This window comes from Leopardus geoffroyi, chromosome B3, assembly GCF_018350155.1.
Source record: "Leopardus geoffroyi isolate Oge1 chromosome B3, O.geoffroyi_Oge1_pat1.0, whole genome shotgun sequence".
In the NCBI taxonomy this organism is placed as follows: Eukaryota; Metazoa; Chordata; class Mammalia; order Carnivora; family Felidae; genus Leopardus; species Leopardus geoffroyi.
This window is the reverse complement of record NC_059337.1, coordinates 89,070,065-89,086,212: the sequence shown is the minus strand read 5'-3', so window position 1 is coordinate 89,086,212 and position 16,148 is coordinate 89,070,065.

The following is a 16,148-nucleotide window of genomic DNA, read 5'->3' as shown; positions in this document are numbered from 1 at the left end:
ATGACCTAAAATATATATACTCCAATGATAAAGCTCCTATATAAATATATCCATCATTAAATAAATGGTTGTTATATTGAATAGGCTCTTGTATTTTTTTGATAACCCAGTTCATGAAGTGAAATAATATTAACCTATTGGAAGTATATTTAACTGTACTTCTCAGTTGACACAAAATAGTGACATTAACAACAATAAAACAATCCCCATAATATAGAGATGTAATGAATCAATGACAAACTGGTTAATGACCATTAACAGTTCAAATATTATTTAAGATTGGAAAATACAAGGGAAAACTGTATGTGCCCTGAAATCTTACAATTCAGATAAGAAAATAATTGAAAAAGCTTTTACCAACTTACAATAGTTCTAAAATTTTACATGGCATTTCTAATTATAAGACATTTCCTAAAGAAACATTTCAAACATATGAAAATAAGAAAAAATATCAATCATTGATGTTAAAGAAATAACCAAATTATCTTTTTCTTTTCTCCAATATAATTGATATACAATTATTGGAATATGATGAGATAACTACAAAACAGGTTAGCAAGTGATGGGGAAGAAACGTATTACAGGGTTTTTTTAGGCAGTTCATTAACAAAAATAGTATGTTAATTTTCTGAATTTTCAGAAGCTTACAGTATTTGTCATTTTTTAAATGTATAATTTGTTAATATTTCTTTTCTCATTCATCTGTCATAAGGAGCATGACAGAAAATGTCTAGCATAATTTGAACAGACTGTTGTAAGAAATATGGATATTGATGACACGTTGTTGAAGACTCAGAATGAAAGATGAAGGAGCATTGTAGGGGAAATCTAAATTTCCTCAGGGGATATATGAATCATCAAGAATAAACTGTTAGAAAATCAACCCAGAAGGTAATTCCAGTGACAGTTCAGAAGGAAATGAGAAGCATGTTTCTAGAAACTAGAGTAAAGGTAATCCTTTGTTATATAGTGGCAGAAAGCTTGGTTTACTGCAGTTATATGGAAAACAGATTTTGTAAGTTTTGAACTTGGATATTTAGCTGAGGTGATTTCCAAGCAAGTATTGAATGATCTTCTTGAGGCTTATATTAAAAATGTGAAAATTTAGGAGGAAAAATGTTAAGTGAATAGGAACAAGAACTTCATGATTTGAGAAATTTTCAGACTATCCAGATTACAAAAAATGCTAAAATTAAGAGATTCACTGTTGGGAAGCATGCTTTAGACAAAAAGAAACAAAACAAAACAAAAAAACCAGGAGTGTGTCTTTTGCCTTTTGCCTCAGAAAGATCAAAGAATCAGCGTATTCAATTACATGAAAGGTTCTGAACAGACTAAAAGTGTGGATCACGGATCTCATTTAAACCTAGGAAAGGATCTAAGAAGCTTAAGGGCACTATTCCTCAGCCATCTCAGCAAAAGCCAAAAATAGGAATAGGATTATCTAGGAAAGATCAATGGACAATCCTCTTGCTAATGGCATAAATCTCAGTAACATATACAGGAGACTTTACACAAGCAGAGACACCACCAGCTTAGACCAAAAGGGACAAGAAGTACCGAACAAGAGAAGGCCATAGCTGTGTACCACACCACCCTCCTTTCCAAATACTAAGGGCAGGAAATAGGCTAATAAAACACTCAGTTGCCAACATTTGCTTCTTTAATGAAAAAAGAAGAATGACTCAGAGGGTAGAGCCTAGAAGATGGAGACACAAACTACCAAGGATTATCCCCAGGTCTTACAATTTAATGGAGTGTGCCAGACTTCAAAATTTCTTGGGACTGGTGACTCCTTTCTCCTTACATTTTATCTCTTTTTGAACCAGAATGTCTATAAATATTATCCTATGCCTGTCCCACCATATATTATGGGAGAAAATAATTTGTTATTTAGTTTCACATGTCCACAGATGGGAAGAGAATACGTCAAAGACAGATTATCACAGTCTCGCATATGCCTAATTTGGATGATATTGATAATGATATTTGAGATTTTTCAGCTTATAAGGTTTAGGCAAGACTTTGGACTTAGGGTTGATGCTACAGTGCATTAAGACTATGGTGGGGGGTGGATATTGAGTTTGACTGTATGTATTTTGTATGTGGGAAAAATGTGAATCTTTTGAGGCAAAAAAGTGGACTGTGCTAGGTAGAATAATGGTCCCTCAAGATGCTTGTGAATATGTCAACTTATATGGCCAAAGGACTTTACAGATGTGATTAAGAAGATGGCCTTTGATATGAGGAGATTATCCTGTATTATACATACATAGAATCACATAGTCCTAAAAGGGAAGAACCTTTCCTGGCTATGGTCAAAGAAAGAGACAATGATGGAAGACAACTCCGAAAGATGACAAGGACTTGACCTGCCATTACTGATTCTGAAGGTAGATAGGGGGCACCAGTAGCCAAAGAATTCTGTGACCTTGTAGAAGATGCGAATGACCTTTAGTTTATAGCCAGCAGGAAAACAGAGACCTCAGTCCTACAACCACTAGAGACTGAATCCTCCCAGCAACTCAAATGAGCAAGGAAATAATCATTCCTCAGAGCCTCAAGAAAGGAGAAGAACCCTCTGGACAGCTTTGTTTTAGATCTTTGTTTTAGTGCAGTGATATCTGGATCAGGCCTCTGACTATAGAACTGTAAAAAAAAAAAAAAAAAATCATTGGTTAAACCATTAATTTTGTGGTAATTTGTTATGTCAATAGTATAAAACTAATACAGATGTAATTCAAAACTGTGAACCTACCACTTAAAACAATAGCATGAAGGTCAGTATGGCTGAGGCACAGAGTATTTAAGCTAGAATGGTAGGCAAAATGATGAAGCTACCAAGAAGATTGGGCCAGATTATGCAAATCTTGTCATCTAATAGGATTCTCAGCTCTATGCAATGGGGCCAATTATAGCTACATTAACTAAAAAGAAGCATTTTGGAAAATGAGTAGAAACCGAAGCCATTCTAGAAGGCCAAAACCAGTAATTACCCAGAACAATGCTTCCACCACTACTTTGCAAACTGCTGGGTTCACAAATGGACAGATTTTAACTAGCACTTTGATTTTGCCTCAGCTGCTACAAATTGAATCCCAGACATAAATGTTCTGAAGAGCAAGTCCATATCAAATGCACATATTCTTTCTATAAGAGAGTTGATGGAGTTGCTCTGACTTCTACAATGAAAGACAGGGAATTCCCTATTATAAACTTTATACTTAAGGGAGAGAAGGAAAATAGGAAGGGGAGGAACTGTCACTAAAAATGACAAATGATCAAGTTTTGCATGTGTAACAAGACTATTGGCAAACATTAATTATAAAAGACCAAGGCTAATCTACCAGACATATAAGGTAACTCAGGAATGCATATTAGCAGATCATATCCAACTGCCAATATGTTCTGACAAATAAACCATAGAAAGTAGAATGCATTAAAAAAACCTATCAAGGGGCGCCTGGGTGGCTCAGTCGGTTAAGCGGCCGACTTCACCTCAGGTCATGATCTCGCGGTCCGTGAGTTCGAGCCCCACGTCGGGCTCTGTGCTGACAGCTCAGAGCCTGGAGCCTGTTTCAGATTCTGTGTCTCCCTCTCTCTGACCCTCCCCCGTTCATGCTCTGTCTCTCTCTGTCTCAAAAATAAATAAACATTAAAAAAAAATTAAAAAAAAAACAAACCTGTCAATCCTGAAGAACAATCAATAAATTTTTTTCTGTTTGGTAAAACCTGTAAGTTCTCACACTGTGTGTCCAGCAGCTTCCACAGTGAATGGGGCAGGTAAATATCCACCTGAACATAACCAGTGACTCAGCACAATTCACAAGTGTGAGAAACAGACCAAGCACCACATGTGCCTCTCACTGTACACTAAAATAAGCATCACTAAACAGTCTGGGTGGTCTGGAAATCTGGACACAAAGAAACTTCTGTATCATCCCTCTGTTGAAAAATAGAGGGGTTCCTTTAACTAGTGACATCTAAAAGCTATCATTTCCTTTTCATGTACTGCTTTCAGGTACTTTATTAATCGCTTGATGTATTGTCTTCACAAGAGTTCTATGAGTGGGTATTATTTCACCCCTTTTACAAATAGAAATTCTGAAACAGGGCTTGAGAATTTGCTTAAGTCATAAAGATAGTAAGGGAAAAGGGACAGGCCAAGCAACAAGGGACAGGCCAAGACTCAATATTGGTTGTAGTAGGAAAGAAATAGACAATGTCCAAAAGAAGTATTTACACACAAACACACACATACACACTCCTCCAATAAGAAGGAAGAACACTGGAAAAACTATGAAAAGCATCACTTTCATACTCTAGAAATTAACAAAAGATTACAATAATTCCAGGACCACTCATTCAAGACAAATGGCGGAATATCAGCAAAACCAGTGTTCTTTGTGGTATGTGACTTGTCCCAACAAATGGATCCTCCATAAGATTAATATTTGACAATAAGAAAACAGAAAATTTCAACACTATAAACCAACTAGAAATAAGACATCTACTCAAGAGCATCAGAATACACATTCTTTTCAGTTATACATGGAACGTTCTCTAGGATAGACCCTATGCTAGTCCATAAAATAAGACTCAAGAAATTTCAAAAGATTGAAATCATATAAAATACCTTTCCTGCCAACAGTATAATTATAAATTAATAACAGAAGGAAATTGAGGAATTCACAAATATTGGAAGTTAACACACTTAAAGATAACCAATAGGGCAAAGAAGATATCACAAGGAAAGTTGGATAATATTTTGCTATGAATAAAAACAAAAATACATTAAAACTTATGGCATCTGAAATCTCTTTCATGAAGACGGTCCCAAAGGCAAATAAGGAAGTCCCTGCCCCACCCAAAGCCAGAGCAAAGGCTTTGAAGGCCAACAAAGCAGTGCTAAAAGGAGTCGACAGTCACACACAAAAAAAGATCCATGCATCATCTACCTGCCCATAGTCCAAGACACTGCATCCCTGAAGGCAGCCCAAATATCCTCAAAAGAGCACCCCCAGGAGAAACAAGCTTGACCATTCTGCTATCATCAAGATCCCCCTGACTCCCAAGTTAGTCGTGAAGAAAACAAAAGACAATACACGTGTGTTCATTGTGGATGCCATGGCCAACAAGCACCAATGAGACTGTGAAGAAGCTCTATGACATTGACAGAAGATGGCAGTGTAGGAGGATGCTGGGCTCACCTCGTCCTGCTGATCACTTAGATTCCACCTACATCAGCCTAAATAACCCACAAAACTGCCGGAAGACTAGCAGAATGGACACTCCAGAGCCAAGCGTAGATAAGAGACTCACGGAAGAGGGTAAGAAGGGCGGAGAGGTGGTGTGTGTTACATGGACTGGTGGGAGGCAGCCGGGAAGTGGACGGGCAGTCCACCAGGCAAGGCAGAGCCCCGAAGTCTGGCAAAAGCGGAGGGGCCGGACTGCATGAGTTCTGACAGCCAGCAGGACTTAACATCTGGAATGTTAAAAGTCAACAGCTCTGCTCTCAGAGAGCAGGGAGGGCGAGAGGAGGGTGAGAGGATGCCAGGAGGGAGAGTTCTTGAGCCCCGGAAAGACGGAGCTTGGGGGCAGGAGGAGGCGAAAGGCACTGGCAAGCACCATTTCCCTCTCCCATCCCCCAGCCAAAATTCCAAAGGGAACCAGTTCCCAAAACTGAGCTTGCTTGCACCACGCAAGTGCCCAATGCTGTGCTTCTGGGGATCCATTCCTCCAGCCTGCCTCCCTCCTGGTGCTGCAGGGCTCCTCCTGTGGGGGACCACTGATAGCAAAGCTAGGTAAGCCTGCCCCTCCTGCCCATGTGCATCTTGTAGATCCCCCAGGGCTAATACGCCCTTGGCCAGATCCCATCAAAGCAGACCACAAACCTGGCAGTGTGCAAGCAGCCCAGACAGGGGCCACACCACTCCACAGTGAGTCCTGCCCCTGGGAGGGGGCAGATAAGGTACACACCACTCTCACTGTGGCCCCAGCGGTGGGCTGGGAACAGACATCGGGTCTGACTGCAGCCCCGCCCACCACCACCACAAGTTTCTCCGAACAGCACAGGGGAATTGCCCTGCAGTTTGGAGCCACCACAGGGACTACCCCAAATGATGAAACAGGAGAATTCTCTTCAAAAAAACTCCAGGAAGTAGCGACAGCTAACAAATTGATCAAAACCGATTTAAGCAATATAATGGAACAAGAATTTAGAATAATAGTCATAAAATTCATCTCTGCCTTGAAAAAAGCATAGAGGACAGCAGAGAATCTATTGCTACAGAGATCAAGAGACTAAAAAATAGTCATGAGGCATTAAAAAATGCTATAAATGAGGTGCAAAATAAAATGGAGGTGGCCATAGCATGGATTGCAGAGGCAGAGGAGAGAATAGGTGAATTAGAAGATAAAATTATGGAAAAAGAGGAAGCTGAGAAAAAGAGAGATAAAAAAATCCAGGAGTATGAGGGGAGAATTAGAGAACTAAGTGAAATAATCAAACAGAACAATATCCGTATCATAGGAATTCCAGAAGAAGAAGAGAGAAAGGGGCTGAAGGTGTACTTGAACAAATCATAGCTGAGAACTTCCCTGATATGGGGAAGGAAACAGGCACTGAAATCCAAGAGGCACAGAGAACTCCCTTCAGACGTAACTTGAATCGGTCTTCTGCACAACATATCATAGTGAAACTGGCAAAATACAAGGATGAAGAGAGAATTCTGAAAGCAGCTAGGGATAAACAGTACCTAACTTACAAAGGTAGACACATAAGGGTAGTAGCAGACCTATCTACTGGCTCTGGCAGGGCAGAAAGGAATGGCAAGAAATCTTCAATGTGATGAACAGAAAAAATATGCAGCCAAGAACACTTTATCCAGCAAGTCTGTCATTCAGAACAGAAGGAGAGGTAAAGATTTTCCCAAACAAACAAAAACTGAAGGAATTCATCACCAGTGAAACAGCCCTACAAGAGATCCTATGAGGGACTCTGTGAGTGAAATGTTGCAAGGACCACAAAGTAGCAGAAACATCACTACAAGCATGAAACCCACAGACATCACAATGACTCTAAACCCATAACTTTTAATAATAACACTGAATGTAAATGGACTAAATAATCCAACCAAAAGACATAGGGTATCAGAATGGATAAAAAAAAACAAGACCCACCTATTTGCTGTCTATAAGTGACTCATTTTAGACCACAGGACACCTTCAGATTGAAAGTGAGGGGATGGAGAACTATTTATCATGCTACTGGAAGCCAAAAGAAAACTGGAGGAGCCATACTCATATCAGACAAACTAGACTTTAAATTAAAGGCTGTAACAAGAGATGAAGAAGGGCATTATATAATAATTACAGGGTCTATCCATCAGGAAGAGCTAACAATTATAAATGTCTATGTGCCGAATTTGGGAGCCCCCAAATATATAAAACAATTAATCACAAACATAAGCAACCTTATTGATAAGAATGTGGTAATTGCAGGGGACTTCAATACTCCACTTACAACAATGGATAGATCATCTAGACACAGGATCAATAAAGAAACAAGGGCCCTGAATGCTACATTGGATCAGATGGACTTGACAGATATATTTAGAACTCTGCATCCCAAAGCAACAGAATATACTTTCTTCTCCAGTGCAAATGGGACATTCTCCAAGATAGATCATATACTGGGCCACAAAACAGCCCTTCATAAGTATAAAAGAATTGAGATCATACCATGCACACTTCCAGAACACAATGCTATGAAACTTGAAATCAACCACAAGAAAAAGTCTGGAAAACCTCCAAAAGCATGGAGGTTAAAGAAGACCCTACTGAACAATGAATGGGTCAACCAGGTAATTAGAGAAGAAATTTAAAAATATATGGAAACAAATGAAGATGAAAATACAATAATCCAAATGCTTTGGGATGCAGCGAAGGCAGTCCTGAGAGGAAAACACATTGCAATCCAATCTCAAGAAATAAGAAAAATCCCAAATACAAAATCTAACAGCACACCTAAAGGAAATAGAAGCAGAACAAAGATACCCCAAACCCAGTAGAGGAAGAGAAATAATGAAGATCAGAGCAGAAATAAACAATAGGGAATCTAAAAAAAATTGTAGAGCAGATCAATGAAACCAAGAGTTGTTATTTTTGAAAAAATAAACAAAATTGATAAATCCTCTAGCCAGGCTTCTCAAAAAGAAAAGGGAGATGACCCAAATAGATAAAATCATGAATGAAAATGGAATTATTACAACCACTCCCTCAGAAATACAAGCAATTGTCAGGGAATATATGACAAATTATATGCGAACAAACTGGACAACCTGGAAGAAATGGACAAATGCCTAAGCACGCACACATTTCCAAAATTCAAACAGGAAGAAATAGAAAACTTGAACAGACCCATAACAGCAAAGAAATTGAATCAGTTATCAAAAATCTTCCAACAAATTAGAGTCCAGGACCAGATGGCTTCCTTGGGGAATTCTACCAGACATTTAAAGCAGAGATAATACCCATCATTCTCAAGCTGTTCCAAAAAATAGAAAGGGAAGGAAAACTTCCAGACTCATTCTATGAAGCCAGCATTACTTTGATTCCCAAACCATAAAGAGACCCAGCAAAAAAGAGAACTACAGGCCAATATCCTTGATGAATATGGATGCAAATATTCTCAACAAGATACAAGCAAATCAAATTCAACAGCTTATAAAAAGAATTATTCACCATGATCAAGTGGGATTCATTCCTGGGATGCAGGGTTGGTTCAACATTTGCAAATCAATCAACGTGATACATCACATTAATAAAAGAAAAGATAAGAACCATATCGTCCTGTCAATCAATGCAGAAAAAGCATTTGACAAAATTCAGCATCCTTTTTTAATAAAAACCCTTGAGAAAGTCTGGATAGAAGGAACATACTTAAAGATCATAAAAGCCATTTATGAAAAGCCCACAGCTAATATCATCCTCAATGGGGAAAAACTGAGAGCTTTCCCCCTGAGATCAGGAACATGACAGGGATGTCCTCTCTAACTGTTGTTGTTTAACATAGTGTTGAAAGTTCTAGCATCAGCAGTCAGACAACAAAAGGAAATCAAATGCATCAAAATTGGCAAAGATGAAGTAAACTTTCACTTTTTGCATATGACATGATATTATGCATGGAAAACCCAACAGACTCCACCAAAAGTCTGCTAGAACTGATACATGAATTCAGCAAGTCACAGGATGCAAAATTAATGTACAGAAATTAGTTGCATTCATATACACTAATAATGAAGCTAAAGAAAGACAAAGAAACTGATCCCATTCACAACTGCACCAAGAAGCATAAAATACCTAGGAATAAACCTAATCAAAGAAGTAAAAGATCTGTATGCTGAAAACTATAGAAAGCTTATGAAGGAAATTGAAGAAGATACAAAGAAAAGGAAAAACATTCCATGCTCATGGGTTGGAAGAATAAATGTTGTTAAAATGTCAATACTACCCAAAGCTATCTACACATTCAATGCAATCCCAATAAAAATTGCACCAGTATTCTTCTTGAAGCTAGAATAAGCAATCCTGCAATTTGTATGGAACCACAAAAGCCCCTGAATAGCCAAAGTAATATTGAAGAAGACCAAAGCAGGAGGCATCACAATCCCAGACTTTAGCCTCTACTATAAACCTATAATCATCAAGACAGCATGCCACTGGCACAAAAACAGACACACAGACCAATGGAATTGAATAGACCCACAAAATTATGGGTTTCCAGAATTAGACCCACAAAAGTATGGCCAACTAATCTTTGACAAAGCGGTAAAGAATATCCAATGGAAAAAAGACAGTCTCTTTAACAAATGGTGTTGGGAGAACTGGACAGCAATATGCAGAAGGATGAAACTAGACCACTTTCTTACACCATTCACAAAAATAAACTCAAAATGGATAAAGGACCTGAATGTGAGACAGGAAACCATCAAAACCCTAGAAGAGATAGCAGGAATAAACCTCTCTGACCTCAGCCGCAGTAATTTCTTACTTGACACATCCCCAAAGGCAAGGGAATTAAAAGCAAAAATGAACTATTGGAACCTCATGAAGATAAAAAGCTTCTGCACTGCAAAGGAAGCAATCAACAAAACTAAAAGGCAACCAACAGAATGGGAAAAGGTATTTGCAAGTGACATATCGGACAAACAGCTAGTATCCAAAATCTATAAAGAGCTCACCAAACTCCACACCCGGAAAACAAATAATCCAGTGAAGAAATGGGCAGAAAACATAAATAGACACTTCTCTAAAGAAGACATCCAGATGGCCAACAGGCACATGAAAAGATGCTCAACATCGCTCCTCATCAGGGAAATAGAAATCAAAACCATACTGAGATATCACCTCACACTAGTCAAGAGTGGCTAAAATGAACAAATCAGGAGACTATAGATGCTGGAGAGGATGTGGAGAAATGGGAACCCTCTTGCATTGTTGGTGGGAAAGCAAACTGGTGCAGCCTCTCTGGAAAACAGGGTGGAGGTTCCTCAAAAAATTAAAAATAGATCTACCCTATGACCCAGCAATAGCACTGCTAGGAATTTACCCAAGGGATACAGGAGTGCTGATGCATAGGGGCACTTGTACCCCAATGTTTATAGCAGCACTTTCAACAATAGCCAAATTATGGAAAGAACCTAAGTGTTCATCAACTGACAAATGAATAAAGAAGTTGTAGTTTATATCTACAATGGAATACTACTTGGCCATAAGAAAGAATGAAATATGGCCTTTTGTAGCAACGTGGATGGAACTGGAGAGTGTTATGCTAAGTGAAATAAGTCATACAGAGAAAGACAGATACTGTATGTTTTCACTCTTATGTGGATCCTGAGAAACTTAACAGAATACCATGGGGGAGGGGAAGGGGAAAAAAATGTTACAGAGAGGGAAGGAGGCAAACCATAAGAGACTCTTAAAAACTGAGAATAAACTGAGGGCTGATGGGTGGTGGGAGGAAGGGGAAAGTGGGTGATGGGCATTGAGGAGGGCACCTGTTGGGATGAGCACTGGGTGTTGTATGGAAACCAATTTGACAATAAATTTCATATTTAAAAAAAATAACAAAGAAGCTCTATAACATTGTCAAGGACAAAGTCAACACCCTAATCAGGCCCACTGTTGAGAAGGCACATGTTTCACTGGCTCCTCACCATGATGCATCAGATCTTGCCAACAAAATCAGGATCATCTAAACTGTGTCCAGCTAGCTAAATCTAAATACAAAATTTTTCACCACAAAACAACAACAGTAATAAAACATGTTTTTTGGGTTTTTTTTTTTTTTACATCAGCTGAAGTATCTCCTGGAGGGAAATTATAGCTATAAATCTCTGCCTTAAAAGAGAGAAAAATATCTCAAATTGTTAACCTAAACTTCTATCTTAAGACCTAAAAAAGAAAAGCAAGCTAAACCTTTTTCAAACAAAACAAATAATAAAGATCAGAGTGCAAACACAGGAAATAGAGGTAGAAAAATAATGAAGAGATTCAATGAAGACAAAAGTTTGGTTTTTTCTTTAAAAGATCACCAAAATTAGTAAGGTTTCAGATTGACCAAGAATTTTTTTCAAAGGGAAAGAACGAGAGAGAAAGAGAGAGGGGGGGGGGGGGAAGGATGGAGGCAGGGAGAAGACTCAATTTATTAAATTAGAAACGAAAGAGAGGGCATCATCACCAATCTCAAAGATTTAAAAACTATAATAAAATAACATGAAAAAATGTATGCCAACAAATTCGATAATCTATATCAAATGTACAAATTTCTAGAAACACAAGAATTACCCAGATTCAGAAATACATAGAAAAATGAATAGACCTATAACATTTAAAGAAATTAAGTAATTGTAAATGTGGCAGGCAGAATTATTGTCCCTCCAAAATTCACATGTCTTAAATCCTGCAGCCTGTAAATATGTTGTCTTACATGGAAAAAAAGAGACTCTGCATGTATGATTAAGTTAAGGAACTTGAGATGGGAAGATTATCTCACCAATCAGTAGTTCTAATCTAGTTATGTAGGTCCTTATACGCGAAGAACCATTTCTGACTGGAGTTAGACCAAGATATGAAAAATGGAAAAATGATCAGAGAGGTACAATTTTGCTTGTTTTGAAGATGGATGAAGAGGGCCATGAGCCAAGGAACGCAGGTGCCCTCTAGAAACGGGAAAAGACAAGGAAATTAATTCTGAATTCCCAGAACCTCCAGTGTGGTAGAGGGGGAGCAGCACTGCCAACACCTTGATTGTAGCTCTGCAAAACCTGTGCTGGATTTCTAATATACTGTAAGATATTCTGTAGAATATCTAATAAGTCTATTTCTAATAGACTGTAAGATAACAAAGTTGTGATTTTGTAGCCACTAAATATGTGATCACAGCAGCAAAAGAACAGTAAAAGAGAAACTTCCCACAATAAAATCCAACATCCAGATGGCTTCACAAGCGGATTCTATCAAAAAATTAGAAAACAATTAATACCGGTCCTACCTAAGTCTTCCAAAAATTAGAAAAGGTTAACATTTCCTAACTTATTTTGTAGTTAGTGTTACAATGATATCAGAACTAGACAAAGTGGTCATAGGGAAACTACAGACCAATATTCCTTATGAATATAAATGCAAAAAGGCTCAACAAAATAATAGCAAACTCAATCCAGCAACATATTAAAAAGATTATTTACCATGACCAATTTTTTTCCTGGAATGTAAGATTGGTTTTATATGTGACTATCAGTGTAATCACCAAATTAATAGAATAAAGGACAATATAGCAGAAAAAGCATTTGACAAAATCTAACACCCTTTTATTGTAAAAATGCTTAAAAACATGTGAGAGTAAAAGAAATTCCTCACCCTAATTATTATCTATGAAAAATCGATAGCTAACATTATATTTAATGGTGAAAAGGTGAGTTATTTCTTTTTACAATTAGGAAGAAGGCAACATATCCACTCTCACCTGGACGTTCCAGACACAGCAGTTAGGCAAAAGAGAAATAAAAGGTATTCAGATTCAAAGGTAGGAAGAAAAACTATCTGTATTCACAGATGACATGATGTTGTTCATAGAAAATCTTGAAGAATGGGGGCAATGGGGTGGCTTAGTCAGTTGAGCGCCAACTCTTGATTTCAGCTCAGTCATGATCCCAGGCTCCTGGAATCCAGGCCCATGTCAAGCTCTGCATTGGCGTGGAGAGTATGTAAGATTCTCTCTCTCTCCCTCTGCCCCTCTCTCCATTCACGATCTCTCTCTAAAGTAAATAAGAAGAAAAGAAGAAGAAAAGGAAGAAGAAGGAAGGAACGAATGAAGGAACGAAGGAAAGAAGATATTTGTATCTTGAAGAACAAATAAATTAAAAATATTCCCAGAACTAATTAATGAATTTAGCAAAGTTGCAGGATATGAGATTCATATACAATAATCTATTTCTGTGCTCTAACAATGAATAAGAAATGCAGTTAAGAAAACAATTCCATTCACATGAGCAGCAAAACAATACTTAAAATTAAATTTAATTAAAGATGTATAAGATGTATTACCAATAAGTAATTAAATGTAATTAAATAAATATGTAATTAAATAGGACCTAAATACGTTGAAAACCACTCTATGTTCAGACGGATTGGAAGACTTAATATTGTTAAGATGGAATATATTTTTCATTTTACACAATTCCATTCAAATCAAGTTGATAACAGAAGAAATTGCTTTTTTTTTTTTTTTTTTTTAACAAAAATGCCTTCCAAAATTGACTCTGGTAGAGACAAAAAGTTTGAACTGAACAAAGACAACAGAAAACACAGAAAGTAGTGAAAAAGCTCCCCCAGGTAAATGCATCAGGCCCAAGTGGCTTTATAGTAGATTATTGTTAAGAAATGCTTTTATGTCAGATGCTAATTATTCTAGATCATAGAAAAAGTATTTAAATTTCCTTTTTGTGATGAATGTAACATAATTCTCAAACTCTGACAATGAAAAGTATAGCAATGCTTACCGTACAAATATTATACATGCACACATGTGCACACACCCACACACCTTATCGTGACTTCTAGCATCTTAATGAAAAAGTCTGAAGTCAGGAAAAAAGAAAGGCTGCTCAATATCTCCGCTAATCTTAAACATTGTGTTACAGGTATCCACAAGTGCAATTAGAGAAAAGAAAGGATGAGAGACTTTACAATTGCAATGCAGAAAGCAAAATAATAATATTTTGCAACAATAAGATGCTTCAACCCTACAGTTGTATACTTTCATTTTACTACAAATAGTTGGACCAATTAACATGGCAAGCTATAAATCAATATGCAAAACTCAAAAAGCTTCATACATATAAAAAACATTAGAAGATATCACAGGGGACTCCTTTATAATAGTGAAATAAGTGAATAAATTGGTACCTCATTTTCCGAGGTAGTAAGACAACATCATCAAAATACTATTATGGGCTGAAGTGTGTCCCCTAAAAAGTCCTAACACTTGGAACCTGTGAATGAATGTGACCTGATTTGGAAATAGAGTCTCTGGAGATGCAGTGTTTAGGGAGAGTTTCTAATCCAATGACTGGAGTCTGGAGAGACAGGGACACACAGAAAGACAGCCATACGATGACAAGTAGAGATTGGAGTGATGAGTCTACAAAACCAAGGAATATGAAGGATTGCAAAGTTTCTGGCAAACACCAAAAACTAGTTAGAGACAAGGAAGGATGTTCCCATAGAGACTTTAAAGCAAGTATAGACCTACCTACACCTTGATTTTTGGATTTCCACTTCCAGAACTATGACATAATAAGTAAGTCATCCATCTATGGAACTTTGGTATGACAATATTTGGAAGTTAAGAAAGATACTAGTATTTCCTGTTAATGTAAAAATTAATGTGATTCGGGGCGCCTGGGTGGCGCAGTCGGTTAAGCGTCTGACTTCAGCCAGGTCACGATCTCGCGGTCCGTGAGTTCGAGCCCAGCGTCGGGCTCTGTGCTGACGGCTCAGAGCCTGGAGCCTGTTTCCGATTCTGTGTTTCCCTCTCTCTCTGCCCCTCCCCCGTTCATGCTCTGTCTCTCTCTGTCCCAAAAATAAATAAACGTTGAAAAAAAAATTTAAAAAAAAATTAATGTGATTCATAGTTTTTTTGAAAGAAAAATTTTTAAAAAGAAAGAAAAATAAGCTAGGACATCCTGAAACCCTTCAAAAAACGAAAAAATGATGGCAGGGTAGCTTTATCAAACATTAAACAAAATTCTCAATAATTAAAACACTGTGTACTGGTACTTGAATATAAGAAAGGAACCATAGAACAGAATAGAAAATGCCAGAAATAAACCCAATTGCATATGAAAATTTCACATGTGATAAGGGTGGTTTCTTTAATTATCAAGGAAAAGATTTTTTTAAATAAATGGCTTGTAAATAACCAAAAAGAAAACGCTGGATCTATTTCTCATCTCATACCCCAGGATACATTCCAAATTATTCATATATTTAACCTTAAAATAAATAACCATACAAATACTAAAAGAATATGTAAATGAATTTCTCTACAAACTTGAATGGCAAAATTCTCTTAATTCTATTTCTTTAATATCTAGAAGCAATAAGGGAAATAAAAGTTAAATTTAACTACATAAAAATAAAAAAAAATGTTTACTTGTCAAAAAAATCCTGTGAGCAAAGTATATATATATAACAAATTAAGGGGAAATATTGCACCTTAAATTATAGAAGAAAAATCAACACTTCTAATTACACAAAGAACTAGAAAAAATCGGTAAGAATCAATAACCTGGTATAAAAATGATCAAGAGATATAAAATATATAGCTTTCAATAAAATAAAATGTCAATAGCTCTTAATCATATTAAAAGATGATCAACCTTGCTCACTATAAGAGAAATGTATAAAATTGCCATGAAATATAAATTGTTAGATATTCAAACACCCAAAAATTTGACAGCATGCAGTATGGCTGAGGAGTAAGAGGCATTCTCAAAGATCACCAGTGACAATCTAAAATTGTGCAACCTTTAAGTAGGGAAGCTTTTCAATATCTGCAATTATACATGCATTTACTGTTCTCC